Source organism: Plectropomus leopardus, chromosome 10 (assembly GCF_026936395.1).
Source record: "Plectropomus leopardus strain MGB_pleo_1.0 chromosome 10, ASM2693639v1, whole genome shotgun sequence".
Classification (NCBI taxonomy): Eukaryota; Metazoa; Chordata; class Actinopteri; order Perciformes; family Serranidae; genus Plectropomus; species Plectropomus leopardus.
The window spans coordinates 34491849-34509053 of record NC_142185.1 but is presented as its reverse complement, the minus strand read 5'-3'; the positions used below and the strand labels follow the sequence as shown (position 1 = coordinate 34509053).

General features: G+C 40.1%; 1 protein-coding gene across 1 annotated transcript in view; it reads right to left on the bottom strand.

Moving 5' to 3' along the window:
* plcl1 (phospholipase C like 1) overlaps nucleotides 1–17205 on the bottom strand; it is a 100826-nt gene that overhangs the window by 61853 nt on the left and 21768 nt on the right. The window lies entirely within an intron of this gene.

Genomic DNA, 17205 nt, shown 5'->3' with positions numbered 1-17205 from the left:
CACAGATAATGCTATATATAGACCATAATGTTCCATCTCCTTTGACAAAGCCTGGTCTCACAGGAAATCCTACATGGCCCTCTTCAGCTCGCCTCCACACACTCTGAATTTATATTTGTCGTATAACTAAAATGTTTTGGCATACACACACACACACACACACATACACACACACACACACACACGGATATTAAGAGGAACAGCCTCCCTAATAAGCTGCCTTAATGTCAGGATGGTAGCCCAGCATCACTGCCAGGTGTCATTATCTAACAGCATGCATCTTTCAGTGAACAATGTGTGTGTGTGTGTGTGTGTGTCTGTGTGTGTGTGTGTGTGTGCACACGTGTGTTTGCATGTGTGTTCACATTGCTATCTCCATGGAGACCACCACATGAGTCTGTATTTGACAGTTTTTACATTGTTGTAATGACTCCAGAGAGATATTCGAGATATTTCTGCTGCATATTTGAAGGTGATTGTTTTCATGATTTGTAAAACAAGTCTGAGAGCACGAAGTCTAAACGAAGAATCTAGTTTGCATTATAGGGACAAACACAGGAAATGAAAAACAGTAATAAAAAGATGTTTTGATTGAGTTTTTATGCGAACTGTGTGTTTTGTACCGAGCCGGTCAAAGGACAATTTCTCTGACCACTGGGGACAGACAATAAAGTTTATTTATCTATCTAGTTGTTTTGTTTTCTTGTTTATTTGATTTTTCTTTTCAAGCAACGAGAAAACATACGTCTTTTTCAATAATTGACTTCTACAGGAAAAACAAAAAAAAAAACAAAATTCTCACTCATTTTTTTGTTTCATTAGTTTGCCAGTCAGAAGTGAATAATTGAATGAACGGATGATACATGGACCTTGTTGGCACCTTGTAACTTTATGTTAGTATTTTTGCACATTGTTTTCTTATTATACTTGGCAGTTTCTTTTTTATTATTCAATATTTTTATATTTGTAATTATTTTTACTATTGTCTTGTTCTTTTGCTGCTTATCCTGAACCTCATAGCTGCTGTAACAATGCAAATTTCCCAATGTGGGACTAATAAAGGATTTTCTTATCATAAAAGCACTTTATGAACAAAATGCATTCTTATTATTATTATTATTGATAACTCTAAGTGAGGTGCTTGTATTAACAGGTGGGAAACACTATTCAGCGGGATAGTGGGTTTTCGTCTAATATCAAATAAAGTCTTGGCTTTCAGAGTCTTTAAAACTTCACAAAAACAGCTGAAGCTGATGTAGGCTCTGATGTTTAGCATCGAGCATCAAATATGAACGTTAGCCTGCTGCTGTCAATATGGACAAGCTACAAAGCCGTTAGCCGTTACTTCGGCAAAGCCGTTGGCCGTTAGCTGGGCAAAGTCGTTGGCTGTTAGTTCGGCAAACCGTTAGCCGTAGCTCGTCAAAACCGTTAGCCGTTAGTTCGGCAAAGCAGTTAGTGCGGCAAAGCCGTTGGCCGTTAGCTGGGCAAAGCCGTTAGCTGGGCAAAGTCGTTAGCCGTTAGTTCGGCAAAACCGTTAGCCGTTAGCTCGGCACAGCCATTAGCTCGGCAAAGCCGTTAGTTCGGCAAAGCTATTAGCCGTTAGCTGGGCAAAGCCGTTAGCTCGGCAAAGTCGTTAGCCGTTAGTTCGGCAAAACCGTTAGCCGTAAGCTCGGCAAAACCGTTAGTCGTTAGCTCGGCAAAGCCGTTAGCCGTTAGCTGAGCAAAGCCGTTAGCTCGGCAAAGTCGTTAGCCGTTAGCTCGGCAAAACCTTTAGCCCTTAGCTCGGCAGAGCCGTTAGTTCGGCTAAGCCGTTAGCTCGGCAAAGCCGTTAGCCTTCAGCTGGGCAAAGCCGTTAGCCGTTAGCTCTGCTCGATTCTTTACAATTCATCGTCAAGTTCATTTTAACACCACAGTAACCTCTGATTCATTCAGATTCAAAACAAAGAGAGGAACAAAGTGCTGACTCCTACCTGCAGTTGTCAGAGGGTCCCACTGTGTCCATTCATCCAGTATCTATATTCCTTTAATGGTCCGTGAGGGTCCCACAAAAGAATCATAATGTCTTTTAATAAAAGTTTTTAATATTGTCATGTTAAGCCCATGGTACTGACCCCAGGAAGTGCGCCAGGAGTTGATGCCAATTTTACATAGTGGCCGAAAGTGGAATTACACCGCCCGGGTCGGTCCCGTGACCCTCAAGGGCCCAGAAAGACTTTTCTCCATTAACATACATGAGGAAAGAGACGTCTGTAAATCAGTCGATATTTTTTTCTGAGCGTCAAAACCCTCGCGAAACGTGTTCTTTCACTATTTGGATTCAAACCATCCGGTTTAATAACATTTGGAAAGTCTAAAAGAGCCCCAAAATTTAATGTTTTTAAGACCGCCATTCAAATTAGCCAGGCGCTAATCCGGAAGTCGGTCACTCCGCCAGACTCGGCTGCCGTTAGTCTATGGGCCAGAATATCCAGGTATTTTACACTTTGTTTTTTTTTTGGTTTTTTTTTAAAAATCTGTATTGATCTTTTTTTTTAAAAGATAAACAGTACACTGCATAACAGTAAGGTATATGTATATATATATATGTACAGTATCACATTAGTCTTCAATACAGTGAGAGATATGGAGGAAAGTTTACCCCAGTTTATCTCCACATACCAACAACATTGTTTTGATACAAAACTGTTTGAAAATTGGAAACATATCCCTTTCACAGTAGTGCATATTTCATGGGTTCACAGACAGAGAGCCCTGATACTACACGTCAGTGGTTTTCTGTTGTGGCACAGTGTCATTATGTTTGGTTTCATATCAAACCAGTTTGAATTTTTTTATTTTATTTTATTTTTTTATTCCAGCCAAACCCTGGTACCTACCAACATCACTGCAATACATTTGGATAACATGGCTGCAAAAAAGACAGAAATCACAAAATCTTTTTCGAATTTTAGCCTTAAAAATCTATACAGTATCACATTGAGAGTCATCACTCTCAGTATCACAGCCTCATGGTAAAGCTGTTTGTTGTCACATTTGCTTTTCGTCATGTCTCAGCATCAATCTGCGTCTGTGCTGTCGTTTCGTCGCCGTCTCCATCGCTGCGTTGAGTGTCTCTCAAGGGAGGCCCTACAGCAGTCTCCTAACCACTCTCCACCTCTCCTCAGCCTTCCTTCCTCCCCCTGTGCTCCACTTTTCACTGTATTTTTACCACCAAACAAGCATCTTTTCTTTTTCTTTTTTTTTCTCCCACAAGCTCTAACATTGTTGTCTCGCTCTCTCTGGTCCTCTCCCTTTTCCTCACAGCTGGATAGGACACACACAGGGCAATAATGAGAGCACACAACGCTGTCTGCAGGAGGCACGCTTTCATAGGCCATCCTGGATCACCGTAACCATGGAAATAAGTACCACTGTGGTGACACACACACACACACACACACACACACACACAGGGATGTGGTGCTCTTGACTCCTCAGACACCGAATGCATTCGTTCTGAAAAATCTTTACTGTGAACAGTTTGTCACCACATTCTCTCCACAGGGGCGGCTTGGACCCCCGAGAACACATTGATGCCTCGAGGGACAAAAATACCAACAATGTCATCTCACGGTGCAACAAAATATACATCACAAGAAGAAACAATAACGCACACACATCATGCACGAGATGACAGAGGCTGCGAGACCTAAAAAAAAAGGTTGAACACAGGATGCCCCAGTGACCGAGGGGTTAAAACCTGAACCACAATGAACATGACTCACATCCAGGCAGAGACCTTTGTTACATGTCATTCTTAATCTCTCTCGCTGATTTTTTGCCGTCTCTGTAAAGACAGTGAACCAGAAGAGGCATAAAATACAAGTCAAAATACCTGCTTTCCATCTTCAGAATATGTGGTACTAAAGGCTGTGTGCAGCTGATACCGAGGGTAGTCAGATTACTGGCCCACACTTAAAGATTTTCAAATCTTAAAGGGATAGTTTTTTGAAGTGGGGTTATATGAGGTACTTATCCATAGTCACTAGGTGAGTTTCCATCAACCCTCAAATTGTGCAAATTAAAACTGCAAATTAAAATGCACCTAATGGAAACATGCTAATTTCGAAAAAAAAAATCCAATCCAGTTTTAATGCTCTCATGAGGAGGTATTTCAGGTGATTTTAAAAGGCCATATTTCACAAAACTGCAATGGAAACACTTTTTTTTTGCTTTTTTAGGTCACATGATGCTACGTCTATGTGCTGTCAGTAGGAACTGGCTCCCTCAGGATGCAGCAGGAGCTACAAGAGCTGTTATTGCATCACTTAACTCTGAGAAAGTTGAGTGGATCATCTGGAAGTTTTGAATCCACAATTCCTCTGTGAAATCGTGGACTATCAGCTCCCAGAAATCCCTCATACATGTCCGCTCCCATGTATAAGGAGCTCGCCTTTCCATCATGGCTCCATAACGCGTCTACGTGGCCTTGGATTGGAAATAATGACGACTAGTTCAGTAGCTGCAATAGAAATAAAGCTGCTAATGTTTTGAACATCCATCGCCATGGTTACTGGACTGTTACCAGGTGAGAGGTCGCAGAGCATCACTCAGTGGAAACGCAGTCATCTCACAGTTGTGTTTTATCGACATTTCGAATATCGCCTAAATTTTTAAGCGAAAATCTGCGCAAGTCTGTGATGGAAACCTGCATACTGTAATACATACAGAAAATTTTAGTAGAATTATATATATTTAAAAATGTAGGATATATTTATTCAATTTTCAGGAATTTTTTGGGCGTCACTTTCCTGCTTGTTTAGTTTTTTTTCTTGTTTTGCTTATTTTTTAGATGATCTTTTTGTACCTATTTTGCTAATTTTGAGGCCATTTCTTGTTATGATCGCCTTCTCTCCATGTTTTAGAAAGAAATCAACCAACTTGTTTAGGTTTCAAAGGGTTAACTCCAGTTACATACTCTATATGTAACATCCTCTCCTGTCTGACGCCTGTTTGTGGAGCAGTTTATGAGTTTGCATCACTGTGTGCTGAGTAATAAATCCCTAAAAATGCAAGGTATAATGAAAAAAATGTCAATATGAGTCAGGATACTTTAAAACATTATGAGTCAGCTTATTACATTACTGCATTTAATTGACTATTCAAGCATTTTAAGTGCAATTTTATAACATTTTCAGGCATCACTACATTTTCAGGAAATTATTACATCATTAGGTGCTACAGGGACACGGCAAAAAGACAAATCCACAGTAATCGCATGCAACAGAAATGGAAATATGACCCTGAAATCGCCTGTGAGTGTGAGTTCAACAAGCGTGAAGGTTGAAGGGCAAAGTTGAGCTAATTTTGAAGTGACAGGAGAATGAATATGGAAAAAAACTAACAGCAGCATCCATTCTTGCGGTTTATTGAAAGTTGGAGTTCCTATTTGGCCGAGGTAAATTGCAGCCAGCAGAGAGAATATGAGGCTGACGCGCACTGCTGCACAGCTAATGGTTTGTTACCACAATGTTGTGGGTCACGCCGCTCCGAATTTCAATTACATCTGGCGAGAACACACCCGAGCACACAAACACGCGCTCTCTATCTGCATCGCGTTGCTCTCAGGTGAGCAATGAGAATATTTGCATTCACCCCAGTTTCATGCTTCACTGCCGGGCTCCAGACTGAAGTGACTCTCTAATACAGCGCTCAGATAAGACCCGACTCCCCTCAGTGCAAAGGTAATTGCTCAGAAGAAATAAGCCCCTCAAAAAAACTCACATGCACACATATATTCAAAAATAAACATGGGCACACATGACAGCACACAGGTGCACACACTTCTGCACACACACACACTAAAAAGGTCTCACAGAGGAAAAACGAGCCTCGAGCTCTCTCTGTTGCAGTCTCTCCTGGTCCCTCCATGTTATTGGCTTTAATAAGATGTCTCGGCAAAGACGTCCTCGAGCAAGAGGGAAGGAAATATGGTGAGGTGATGGTCAGAGAGACAAATAGGACTAGAAATACCACCACACGGTTGCAAGCCACGGTGTAGCAGTCAAGGTGCACTCACAGTTTACATCCATGTCTGTAAAAACACGCTTCACACACATCGGCAGCACAGAAGATCTCTTCAATCAGCACAGTTTCAGGATGAGTGTCACCAATTCAGTATCTGACCAAATGCCTCCCCTTCATTTCATGACTCATGACGCTGAGTAACAACCAGAAAAGTGTTTTTGCAGAAGATTATGATGTCACAGTTGACCTTCAACTTCTTGGAAATAAAATATGAGAACTTCATTATATCCTTGTAACATTTTTGGGAAATTTAAACACATGAATTCTTACATTATGGCCAAAAACATGTTTTATAAAGTCACCATGACCTTTGACTTTTGGTCTTTAATCAACAGATTCTAATCAGTTCCTTGTTGAGTCCAAGTGGACGTTTTTGCCAAATTTGAGGAAACTCCCTCAAGGCCATCTTCATATATTGCGTTAAAGAAAATTAGACTCTCTCCCTCTGTCACACTTAAGCTGCCGAATCTTATAAAGGCAAAAAGCCCCACCCAAAAAAAATCTTACAAAAAGAGAAAATGAGAGTAATGCAAGGTCACAGTAACCTTGACCTTTGAATACCAAATTCTAATCAGCTCCACATTGAGTCTACTTGAACGTTTGTGCCCAATTTGAAGAAATTCCCTCGAGGTGTTCTTGAGAAATCACATTCACAAGAATGAGACAAATGCAAGGTAACCGTGACCTTTTACCACCAAAATCTAATCAGGTTATCCTTGAGCCCAAGTGAATGTTTTTGCCAAGTCTGAAAAAAATTTCCTCAAGGGGTCTTTTGAGACACTACGCTCACAAAAATGAGACAGATGAGGTCACAGGAACCTTGACCTTTGACGACCAAAATCAAATCGCTACATATTTGAGCCCAAGTGAATGTTTGTGTCACAGGGACCTTGACCTTTGACCAGTAAAATCTAGTCACTTTCTCCTTGAGTCAACATGGACAGTTTTGCTAAATCTGAAGAAATGACAACGTTCTCGAGATGCTGTTAGCACGAGAATGGGCCAAACGGACTGATGGACGGACAACCCAAAAACATAATGCATTCAACTTCTGCTATCGCCGGCGCAGAGAGGCATAAAAACGAGCCTCGAGCTCTCTCCGTCTCTCCCGGTCGCTCCGTGTTATTGACTTTAATAAGATGTCTCGGCAAAGACATCCTCAAGCAAGAAAGATGGAAATATGGTGAGAGAGAGACAAATAGAAAAATATGCTGAACAGGCAAAGCAGATGACATAAGACTGAGACGGGAGAGAAGAGTCAATAAAACAGGAGAACTGAGCAATAACTGAAAGAAGAAAACTTTTTTGTGATATTTTGAGTTTTGAAAATGGGCATAAAAACCAGTGGACATAAACCATCCAGCGAAGGGGAGCTCAGTATTACATTGCAGTAATACATTCAGCAGTTTCAATTCACTTTATGCTTCTGGGTCAATGACCTGACGTTCTGAATTTGCTTCAGCTTCTGGCCGCAACGACAATGTAGGCTGACACGTTATCTCCACTTAAGCATAGCAGAAGCTTCGGTCCTCTGTCAGTGTCTGCACAGGACGCGTTCAGGCACTGTGCTGCTGCTGCTGGCTCAGATGCATTTTGGCAGCGCTCCTGGCTCAGTGCACAATCACTGTAGTTATATGATGAAATCAGAAATAAAGTAGACTTTGGGGGGGAAAGGTACTTTGTGCATAAAGTGCAAGTGAAAGTCGAGCTGCTGTAAAGCTGGTAAAGAAAGCTGCATTTATCAAAACGTGTTTTTGTAAATATTTCTGAAGAATGTCGCTGAAATGTCTGGTGAAGACATACAACAGTGATGCTACACTTTCTAACCGCGGGATCAAATCCCTGACAGGGTGCCGGACGGCCCCCCAACCATTTTGTAATTCACAATAAAAATAAAGCAACGTCCTAAAATTTGACAAACGTCCTAAAATCTAAAAAATGTCCTGAAATTCTAAAAATGATTTAAGAAAACAAGAAATGCCCTAAGATCAGATAAATGTCATAAATCCTAGAAATTTTCAAAAATCCAAGAAATGTCTTCAAATCCTAAAAACGTCCTGAAATCATGCATCAAAATAAGATTTTTTAAAACAGTTTCCTGTCAGTGGCAGACTCATTAGACTCCCTCTTTCCCTCCTTCACCCTCTTGTTAAGTTCGGTGCTGCAATATTTGCGGACATTCAAAAACTTGTTGATATCCAAGTGTTTCGTAAAGTTTAAAAGCAGGTGTGTTTCTTCTTCCGACCAGAAATTTGGGATTTTCCTTTGCATGCATCTACAGCCTTGTTGGCGAGCTGGTTTGTGTAAAACACATCTATGACACCTCACAGAGACGACTGTAAATGCATATTCTGATCTTGGCTGTATTTATGTCCAAATAATGCTCTTAAAATCTGAATAATACTGGCATGTTTTTATCAGAAAATGCAAAATATTAAAGTTCAAACACGTTTACATGGCCAACATCAAATTCATAATATTCCCTTATTCTGAATCACGGGGGAATATTGATGTGCATTTAACCGTAGCTGATGTCTAAACAGAAAATGAACATTTACCTGCTTAAAATAACTCCTCCAACTGCTTATTAATGTATAATTTGAGAGACAGAGAGACACACAACACAACCTCAAACACGAGTGAACATCTCACACACTGTTTAGAGCGAACCATTCATCCCTGTGAGTCCAAACAGCTGAGAGGAGAGTTTGACGGACAGGGGAGGAGCAGAGAGAGGAGGAATCAAACTCCTGATAAGATAAAGCACCGAGGCCAAAACGGGGAGGAGGGACGCACAATGGTAACAGGACAGGAAGAGAGATGGAGTGAAGATGGAGCAGAGACAGTCAGGAGTGTGTTTACGTGTGTGTGTGTGTGTGTGTGTGTGTGTGTGTGTGTGTGTGTGTGTGTGTGTGTGTACATGTGTGCTGGAAGGCGCTGTAAGTGAGCGGGAGTGACAGGCGGAGATGGAGATGGAGAGGACAGCTTTGTGCGCAGGCAGACATGGAGCAGTGCTAAATAAATCAGCCAGCGCTGCAACTAAGTGTGACTGAAATGTTTACGATACGCCAGCATAACGGAGAGAGAGACGGGGAGAGAGAGACAGAGACATACAGGGAGAGGGAGAGAGACAGCGAGGGGGGAAACCTGTCTGCCTGTCATCAGAGAGACAGAAAAATAATTTAAAAAAAAGGAAGAATAGGTTGTCGGTGGATCTCTGATAGAGATACAAGAGAACATTTAAGTGCTTGTTCTGGTGTCTAAAAGGTGCTCGTTAAAACACCCACACCTGTTATTTTCTATTTAAGCTCACAGCAGCGGCGTCAAGACTCAGACGCAGACCTATGACCCCTGAAAAACTCCTGATGCAGAATGCATGCGTGTTTCTGTAAATACTGTGAAGGGTGTCTGCCCACACAGATGCACTGTGGGCGTACAGAGTTCACACAGTCATGAATTTTGGGCAACACAGACACAAACAGCCGACAAAATTTAATATATCAAGGAGTCCAACAGTTATGAGAATCAGTGTTGCCAGAGCTCAAAGTAGCAGTATAATTAATATTTTTTATAAATCATTTTGGATAGCTTTGCATTAACCCTTTGAAACCTGGATATTTTTATTTTATTTTATTTTTTGCTGCATTCAGAATCCTCTGAGCCCTGAGCAAATCATCTTGCTTTCTTTTGAAAGCAGGTTCAAAACAAAACCAAAAAAAAGGCAATAAGCAACATGGCAACACATTTTCCACAAATTGCAAAGAAATTTGGAGATGTCAAAAAAAAAGATAAATTAAAAAACAAAATTCATAATTTTCTCAATTATATATTCAAAAATATTTTACAGTCATTTTTAGCAAATTTTTCCAGGTGATTTCCTTGTTTCTTTGGGGATTTTTTGTTTCTACTTTCTTTCTTTGTATGTTCTATTTTTTAAATTTTATTATAATACCAGGAATAACACGCTATAATGCAAGAACAATGCTGTTTCTTTATTTCCATTATTCTGCAGGAATCATCACCTGATGCTGGTGTGTTTTTGCCTGGTACATACTGTTTCAGCTTCAGTCTTTCCACATTATATCACGTATACATAAACATGATGCAATGTGGGCGATGCCCTTAAGCGTGAAGGTGGAACAGTCACACAGGAGCTGGCTAATTACTGCTAATTGGTGACATTATGTCACTTGTGGTTGTGTTTAATCTGTGAATAGTGACCTTAGCTCTGTGTGTCATCAATGTTTAAATTTATCCCAATTAGTGTCTCACGTACCCAATCCCTCAAAGATGCAACCTTTTTGGCTCGTGGACCATTAAGGACTCTGAGCCCTAAAGTGCCGTATTTCACAGGAAACAAGAGATTAGAGAAAAGTGCAACCAATTACAAACTTTTGGCGGACTGACACCATAAATAGTCATCCGAATTAGCTATTAGCTCTTTCTGTTTGTTACGTACATGTGAATGTAAAGACAAATATCACCAGATTAATACAAAACTAAAGAAAACTTAAAAATGTCGAGTTTCTGGGTCTCGTTCTGCAGTTACAGTTCTGAGTGTCTTTTATTCTTATGAATTCTCAACCACTTTATGGGCATTTATTTTCAATATATATATAAGATAATGATATTGTTAGAAAGATATTATTGACATAAAAAAGTGCCAGTGGAGGATTTTCCACACCCTCTGACAGAGGTCCTAGCTAAGTCCTTAATGTCCTAAATTCCCAGAGTCATCCTAAAATCTAAGAAATGTCCAAGAATCCTATGAGTCCTAAAATCCTAGAAACATCCTACAATCCTTAAATGTCCCCAAATCCTAGAAATGTTCAAAAACCCTGCAAACATCCTCAAATCCTAGAAACGCACTAAGATATCAGAAATTATCTAAAATCCCAGAAATGTCCCAAAAATCCCAGAAATGTCCCTAAAATCCCAGAAATGTCCCTAAAATTCCAGGAATGTCCTTGAATACCAGAAACATCCTAAAATCCAAGAAATGTCAACAAATTCTAGAAATGTCAAAAACTCTAACAAAGTCCTTAAATCCTACAAAACATTTTAAAATTCTACAAATGCCCTCAAATCCATGAAATATCCTAAAATCCTAGAAATGTCCTAAAAATCTGAAAAATATATCCTAAAAGTTAGACACATCCAACAATCCTGAAATATCCTCAAATCCTAGGAACAACCTAAAATCCAAGAAACGTCCTAAAATTGTAGAAATGTACTAAAATCATAGAAACTTCTTAAAATTCAAGAAACATCCTGAACTCCTAGAAACATTTAAGAATTCGAGAAATGTCCTAAAATCCTAGAAACATGTATGTAGCTGCTGCTACCAGCCCCTGGCCTTCTGTCACTTTGCAAACGTGGCCCTTACAAGCAAAGCGAGTTGAGTATCTGCTTCACGCGTGAGCTGTCTGATCGAATACCGACCTTTAACCTCATGTTCGCATTTCCTGATCAGGGCTGACTCCCTGAATAGGAAAAAGCAGGCATGCAAATTGAAGCGATGGCAGTTTAACCTGATCTCCTGGTAATCCTGTCAGAGTTAGCTGCAGCAGATTACCTCCCACACTCTGACCCCAGGAGCCGTGAGCGAAGTATTGATGATTCGTCGTGTATTGCAGAGGGGAAAGGAGGCTAATGGGATTGAGCCACGGACTGCTGCCGTGTTTAGCCCACTGTCACACAGACGGACCGATATGGCAGGAACACTCACGAATATAGAAACTCTAATGACACTCAGGTACAACAAGACCTGTTTGTGTCAGAAATCCTTTCAAGTTTCAAGTGCACTTCTGATTTGTTGTCAAATGGATTTCACTGATGAATGAATGCTAACGTCTATTTATACACACACTGTATACCGCCGCATATACGATGGAGGGAGCTACGAAAGAGGTGATCCATCTTTTTGAGCATTGTTGCTTCGGGTGCCTTCGTCTCACGCGGTCATCAATAACCAGCTGATCTGGACGACACAAAGTGATGAAGAGACTGGAAACGAGACAGAGGAAACACGCTCGGCACACTGTGCAGTTCTGCTGCCCTCCCGTCATATATGACACAAAGAAAAATGAAGCACACACAGTTTTCATGAAGTCACGTGTGATCGCGAGCCCGGCTCATGAAATCACTGAATTAGCTACTAGAACTGGATACTAGTCCAGAATGTAATATTTCACACCTTCACACCTTCCTGACATTTCACTGAGGTACATGAAATATGACGATATAAGTGTGCAGCGATTTAAAAAAACAAACTTTGAACTTTGTGAGTAATTGAATGTCATGTCATGTGACATCACTTGCGACACATATTAGGACAATATATTGTTATTAAAATTGACTTTTGTTTCACACAGGAAATGAACAGCAGTCTCCAGGGGTGTAAATATAAACAGTGCAGGCAGTGCTACTGTACAGGGGCCCCTGACGTGAGCGGGTCCCACCAGATAAAGGGAAGGCCCCTGGCAGAACTGTGTTTTATTATAGCAAAAAGGGATCTTGTGCACCTTCAAATATGTAAACCCATCTCTACCATGGTGTAATAAATTTAAAAAAGTCAGTACCAACTTAACTGCAACAAAATTATAAGCTTATTCTACATATACTATAAAACTATGAACAAACAATTAAAAACCATTCAGTCAAGTTAATATTTTCTTATTTTCTTTGGTATTTATGTCCTTTTTATTAAAAGCAGTTTCTGCAACTTCAGAAGAGCAGAAATTTCCAGAGCTGTCTGATGACGTCGGATAGGTTACATAATAAACTATTCAACTAAATGAAGCTTTCCCTTGAACTCAAAGACAGTCTCAAGAAAAAGAAATATCTGTTTAGAAACCTTTAAAAAAACATAATAACATAATTTTTTTATGCCAAAAGAGGCAGAAAAGATCTCAAAGGCGATTGTCGACAATTATGACTCAATGGAATAAATAAAAATCCGCAAGATGAGTGAATGAAATGAGGTGTTGAGATGTAACAGAGGAGAGGAGACTATTTCAGGGAGTAAACAGTTTCCTAATGATGCATCCGTCCTGCAGCAGTAACCAAAAACAGCAGAGGGGAGAGAACATCTCGGTAATTATTTTAATTAGCCCATGTTTAAATCTGAATGGAGGCCCAGAGTTTGAGCTGCAGCACAGACGACTGTGTGTGTGTGTGTGTGTGTGTGTGTGTGTGTGTGTGTGTGTGTGTGTGTGTGTGTGTGTGTGTGTGTGTGTGAGTACAGGCCAGCTATGGATGTGCCCTATATATCCTACTGTCCTCAAGAGGAATCACTTTTTTTAAAAAGGTCTGTCTGTGCACCACCCGGGTTCCCCGTCTCCCTGCCTGCTCATTAACGAACACGTCTGCTTATCAGCTCCTCCCTCCGTCGCTGCAAAAAATGTCACTGAGTGATAAAGGTAGGAAAATAATATCTAAAGAGTAATAGCAGCCGTGAGCAGCTTTTTGTGTTTATGGATCAGCAGTTTCAGCTTTAACTGCCTCACGAGTAAAGTTTCATCCACGTGCAAGAATCAGTGTTAGAAAATCTAAATCTAAACGTGATTAAATCCAGTGCTCTTATGTCAACAATTTGAGAAGTTTTTTAGAAGTGGCCCAACCGTAATTTCCAGAAACCATAACCGAGTTACTCGAGATAATCCACAGACCTTAGTGCAAGAACTATTTTCTTTCTACAGAACTACACCTACCAACTGTATCACTGCGGAGAAGGAAGCGTGCATCTGCTCATGGACAAGTGGCTGGTGGTCATAATGGTGCCTGATTTAAACATTAATGGCGTCCTCCTCGGTTGGAGTGTAACGTTAGCTAGCTAAATGGTGCTATGTGAGCTAGGAGTAGATGCATGCTTCCTTCTGAGCGGTGATACCTTTTGTTGGGCGTAGAAGGAAAGTAGTTCCTACATGAAACGGCTCACAACGAGGTCTGTGGATTATACTGAGTAACCAGGTCATGATTTCGTTTGTTATAAATACGCCAATGAATTTATAACAACATTGATGATTATATCTCGCGCTGGCACAAGCGTCCATGAGTAGATGCACTCTTCCTTCTGCATGGTGCACGCTGTTCTCATACGTTGTTGGTCTGTATACTTTAAAAAAGTAATATGTCACAATTTATATATAATCCACATAATTGGGAAGGCTGTGATCATGTTGCACTAACGGCAGTGAAGACAGAAATAGTATAAAGAGCAAAAATCTGCGTCAGCATGGTGGCGTGATAGATGGGTCAAACAAACAGGAGATTGCCGTTTGTGTCACATGCGAAACTAAGTAAACTTTTTTTTTTTTAAGATGTCACAACCACATTTCTTTTGGTAACTTTAGTTTCCTCAATATAACCTTTGTAACTTTACATTAAGGACCACGACTGTGCCATTTTTGGGGCGCTAATTTTCAAACCACTGTATGAAAATACATCGCATGGTGGTGCGGTTGGCCGGTGTAGTTCAGCAGACAAAAAAAAAAAGTTCCTACATGAAACTTCTTACAACTGTGGATTATCTCTAGTTAACCTGGTCATGCTTTCTGAAGAGACATTGCTGTCGAAGCTTTCAAATGTTCACTTAGTTTCATTATACTGAAGAGAAGGCAGACATCTCTACAGCCGATATCTCCAACACTCGACATCTCAAAAGTATCCGGATAGATAAAAAGCCTTACAGATAAGGGAGAAAAAATATGTATTTTTGCTTTGGGGTGAACTGTCCCTTTAAGTCAACTGTTACGCACGTCACGACCGATTCTCTAAGCTTGTTTCAATTATGCTCTTTTTTTTTTGCAATATTTTGATGCTGTTTGTTTTTCAGTTTTCAGCATCTCCAATCCATTTTGATGCACAAACTGAAAACACACTTAAAAAAAACAGGTGGATGAAAACACGCCGCAGTCCTCGGCCTCCCACATTCAACAGTTTTTACTCAGACTGCTGCTGTATACACAGCTGAGACCCTCCAAAAAAAAATCTGCCGAGAGAAAAAAATGGGTGTGTGTGTGTGAAAAAGAGAGCCAGATGGAGGAGTCAGAGGAGCCATTATTTTTTTCCCATCTCTGTAGCCAAGGAAACCAACCAAAGATGTCCTCATCTGAGGTCAGAGGTCACGGCTGACGTGCAGGAAACGGCTGCTGGAGGACAAGAGACGCTGATGGAGGGAGAGACTTGATTTTACCATTTAAGCTCAAAGTGATACGGCCGAGTGTGACAGAGACAGAGAGGAGTGCCTCCACGGTCCTGACGAGGAGGTTTTTATGGCTCGTGTGAGATGCGTCCACTCCACCCAGCGTGTCTGGGAGCACGATGACCTCATCATCTGAATCCACAGAACGATATGTACGGCGGCGAGCGACCGCACTGAACGAGTCACTGTGTTCAGACAAAGCACCCTAATGTGTCTTTTCTGGATCCAAACCAGACTTGACTCAGCTGGAAAAGGTCAATTTACCCAAATCACACACACACATAAAAAAAAGAAATTATTTTCCCATTTAACCCCTTAGTGGCATCATCTCTTGTGCAGATTTGCTGAGATTTTGAGATATCTGTCTAGACTGAAAACAATGAACACATTAATCTTGCTTTTGACAGAGGGATAAATAATATATAATATAGGTACATTACTTACACACACTTTAACCCTTTGACACCTCAGCAAATTGGCTTGATTTCTTACAAAAACATGGAAAGAAGGCAACGAGCAGCTTGACAAGAAATGTCCCAAAAATTTACAGGAAAATTACCTTAAATTAGCACCCAAAAAAAAGGAAAGGAGGGTGCCATGAAAAAATAGAAAATCACCTGAAAAAAAGCTAAATGAAATACAAATAAATAAAAAAATAAATAATAATATTTTTCTGTGATTTAATTTTAAAATAAATACTTATTATAATTATAAATATTGTTTTCTGGATTCTTTTACTTGGTCATTTGATTCACAATTTATTTAGCTAGCTAGATTTTGGATAATTTTCTTGTCACATTTTTTTCTGAAATTTGGGGGACATTTCACGCCAAGTTGCTGTTTGCCTTTGTTTTCCATGTTTTTGTTTTTTTTTAAATTGCCATTCAAAGGTTTAAATATTTGCAGATGGCGTCTAAGCAACGTACAAGAAAACTGATGTTGATGTTTTTAGTTTTTGCTAGTCTTTTGTTTGTGTACTTGGATGTTTACACCGAGGGTCTGAGAGAAACGGCATTTCAGTCCTGCCTACGTCCTGCACATATAAGTTGACTTTGACTTTGACATTATCGTATTTCATGTGTGCATATAAACTGCAGCCATAGCAGTACAAGGTATAAAATAATGCAAATATGAAATAAAAAATATCAATTAGGTGCAAATTCAAAATACAGACAATACAAAAACTGAATCAGGTTAACTGTAAGGATCGTAGATAGTATCTTAATATTGCTATCTTTGTCCAATATCAAATCAAATGATCAGTTGACAGAAATTAATCTGCAGTTATTTAGATGATTAATTTTTCTGACATTCATGAATCAAAAACAACAAAGATTTACTTTTTTTTCAGCCTCTTCTTGTCACAGTTTTGATCATTAGAAACTAAAGATCTTGAACAATTGTTGAAACAACAGTAGACATTGTTACAAGGACTGCCCCGTTCTTACACCCCGGTATTCTGAAAACTAAAGTCCACTTTTGCAACAACCTGTTTCCACGAAAATACAAAAACGCCCATTACTCCAAAAACACATGCCAATGTTAAAAATTGCTGTTTGCAGCTCTGTGGAGGCTTCTGGAGCTCAAAGCATCTAAAATCACATTTGAAAAACTCGAAAGCAAAGTCCTCCTTCAGAAGCAACGTCCCACCGTCACCTCACTGTGGACAGTCCTCATTAAAACTATTCTCTGCTGCAGAAAAAGCCCCAATTAAAAGCCTTCACGGCGAGGAGTGTGGATGGTCCTGAGCTACAGAGGCTGCCTTTCTGCAAAGAGATGGTGAGTTTTTAAATGCACTGAGGGCACAGATATCGCAGAAAAAAAGTTCTAGCAGCAACCAAAAGCAGTAACGCCTAAATGCTGGACAGGACGAAAACAGATGCAAAAAATACAAATAAAGTCCGCACACTAGATAATGCACATTTGTTGCCATG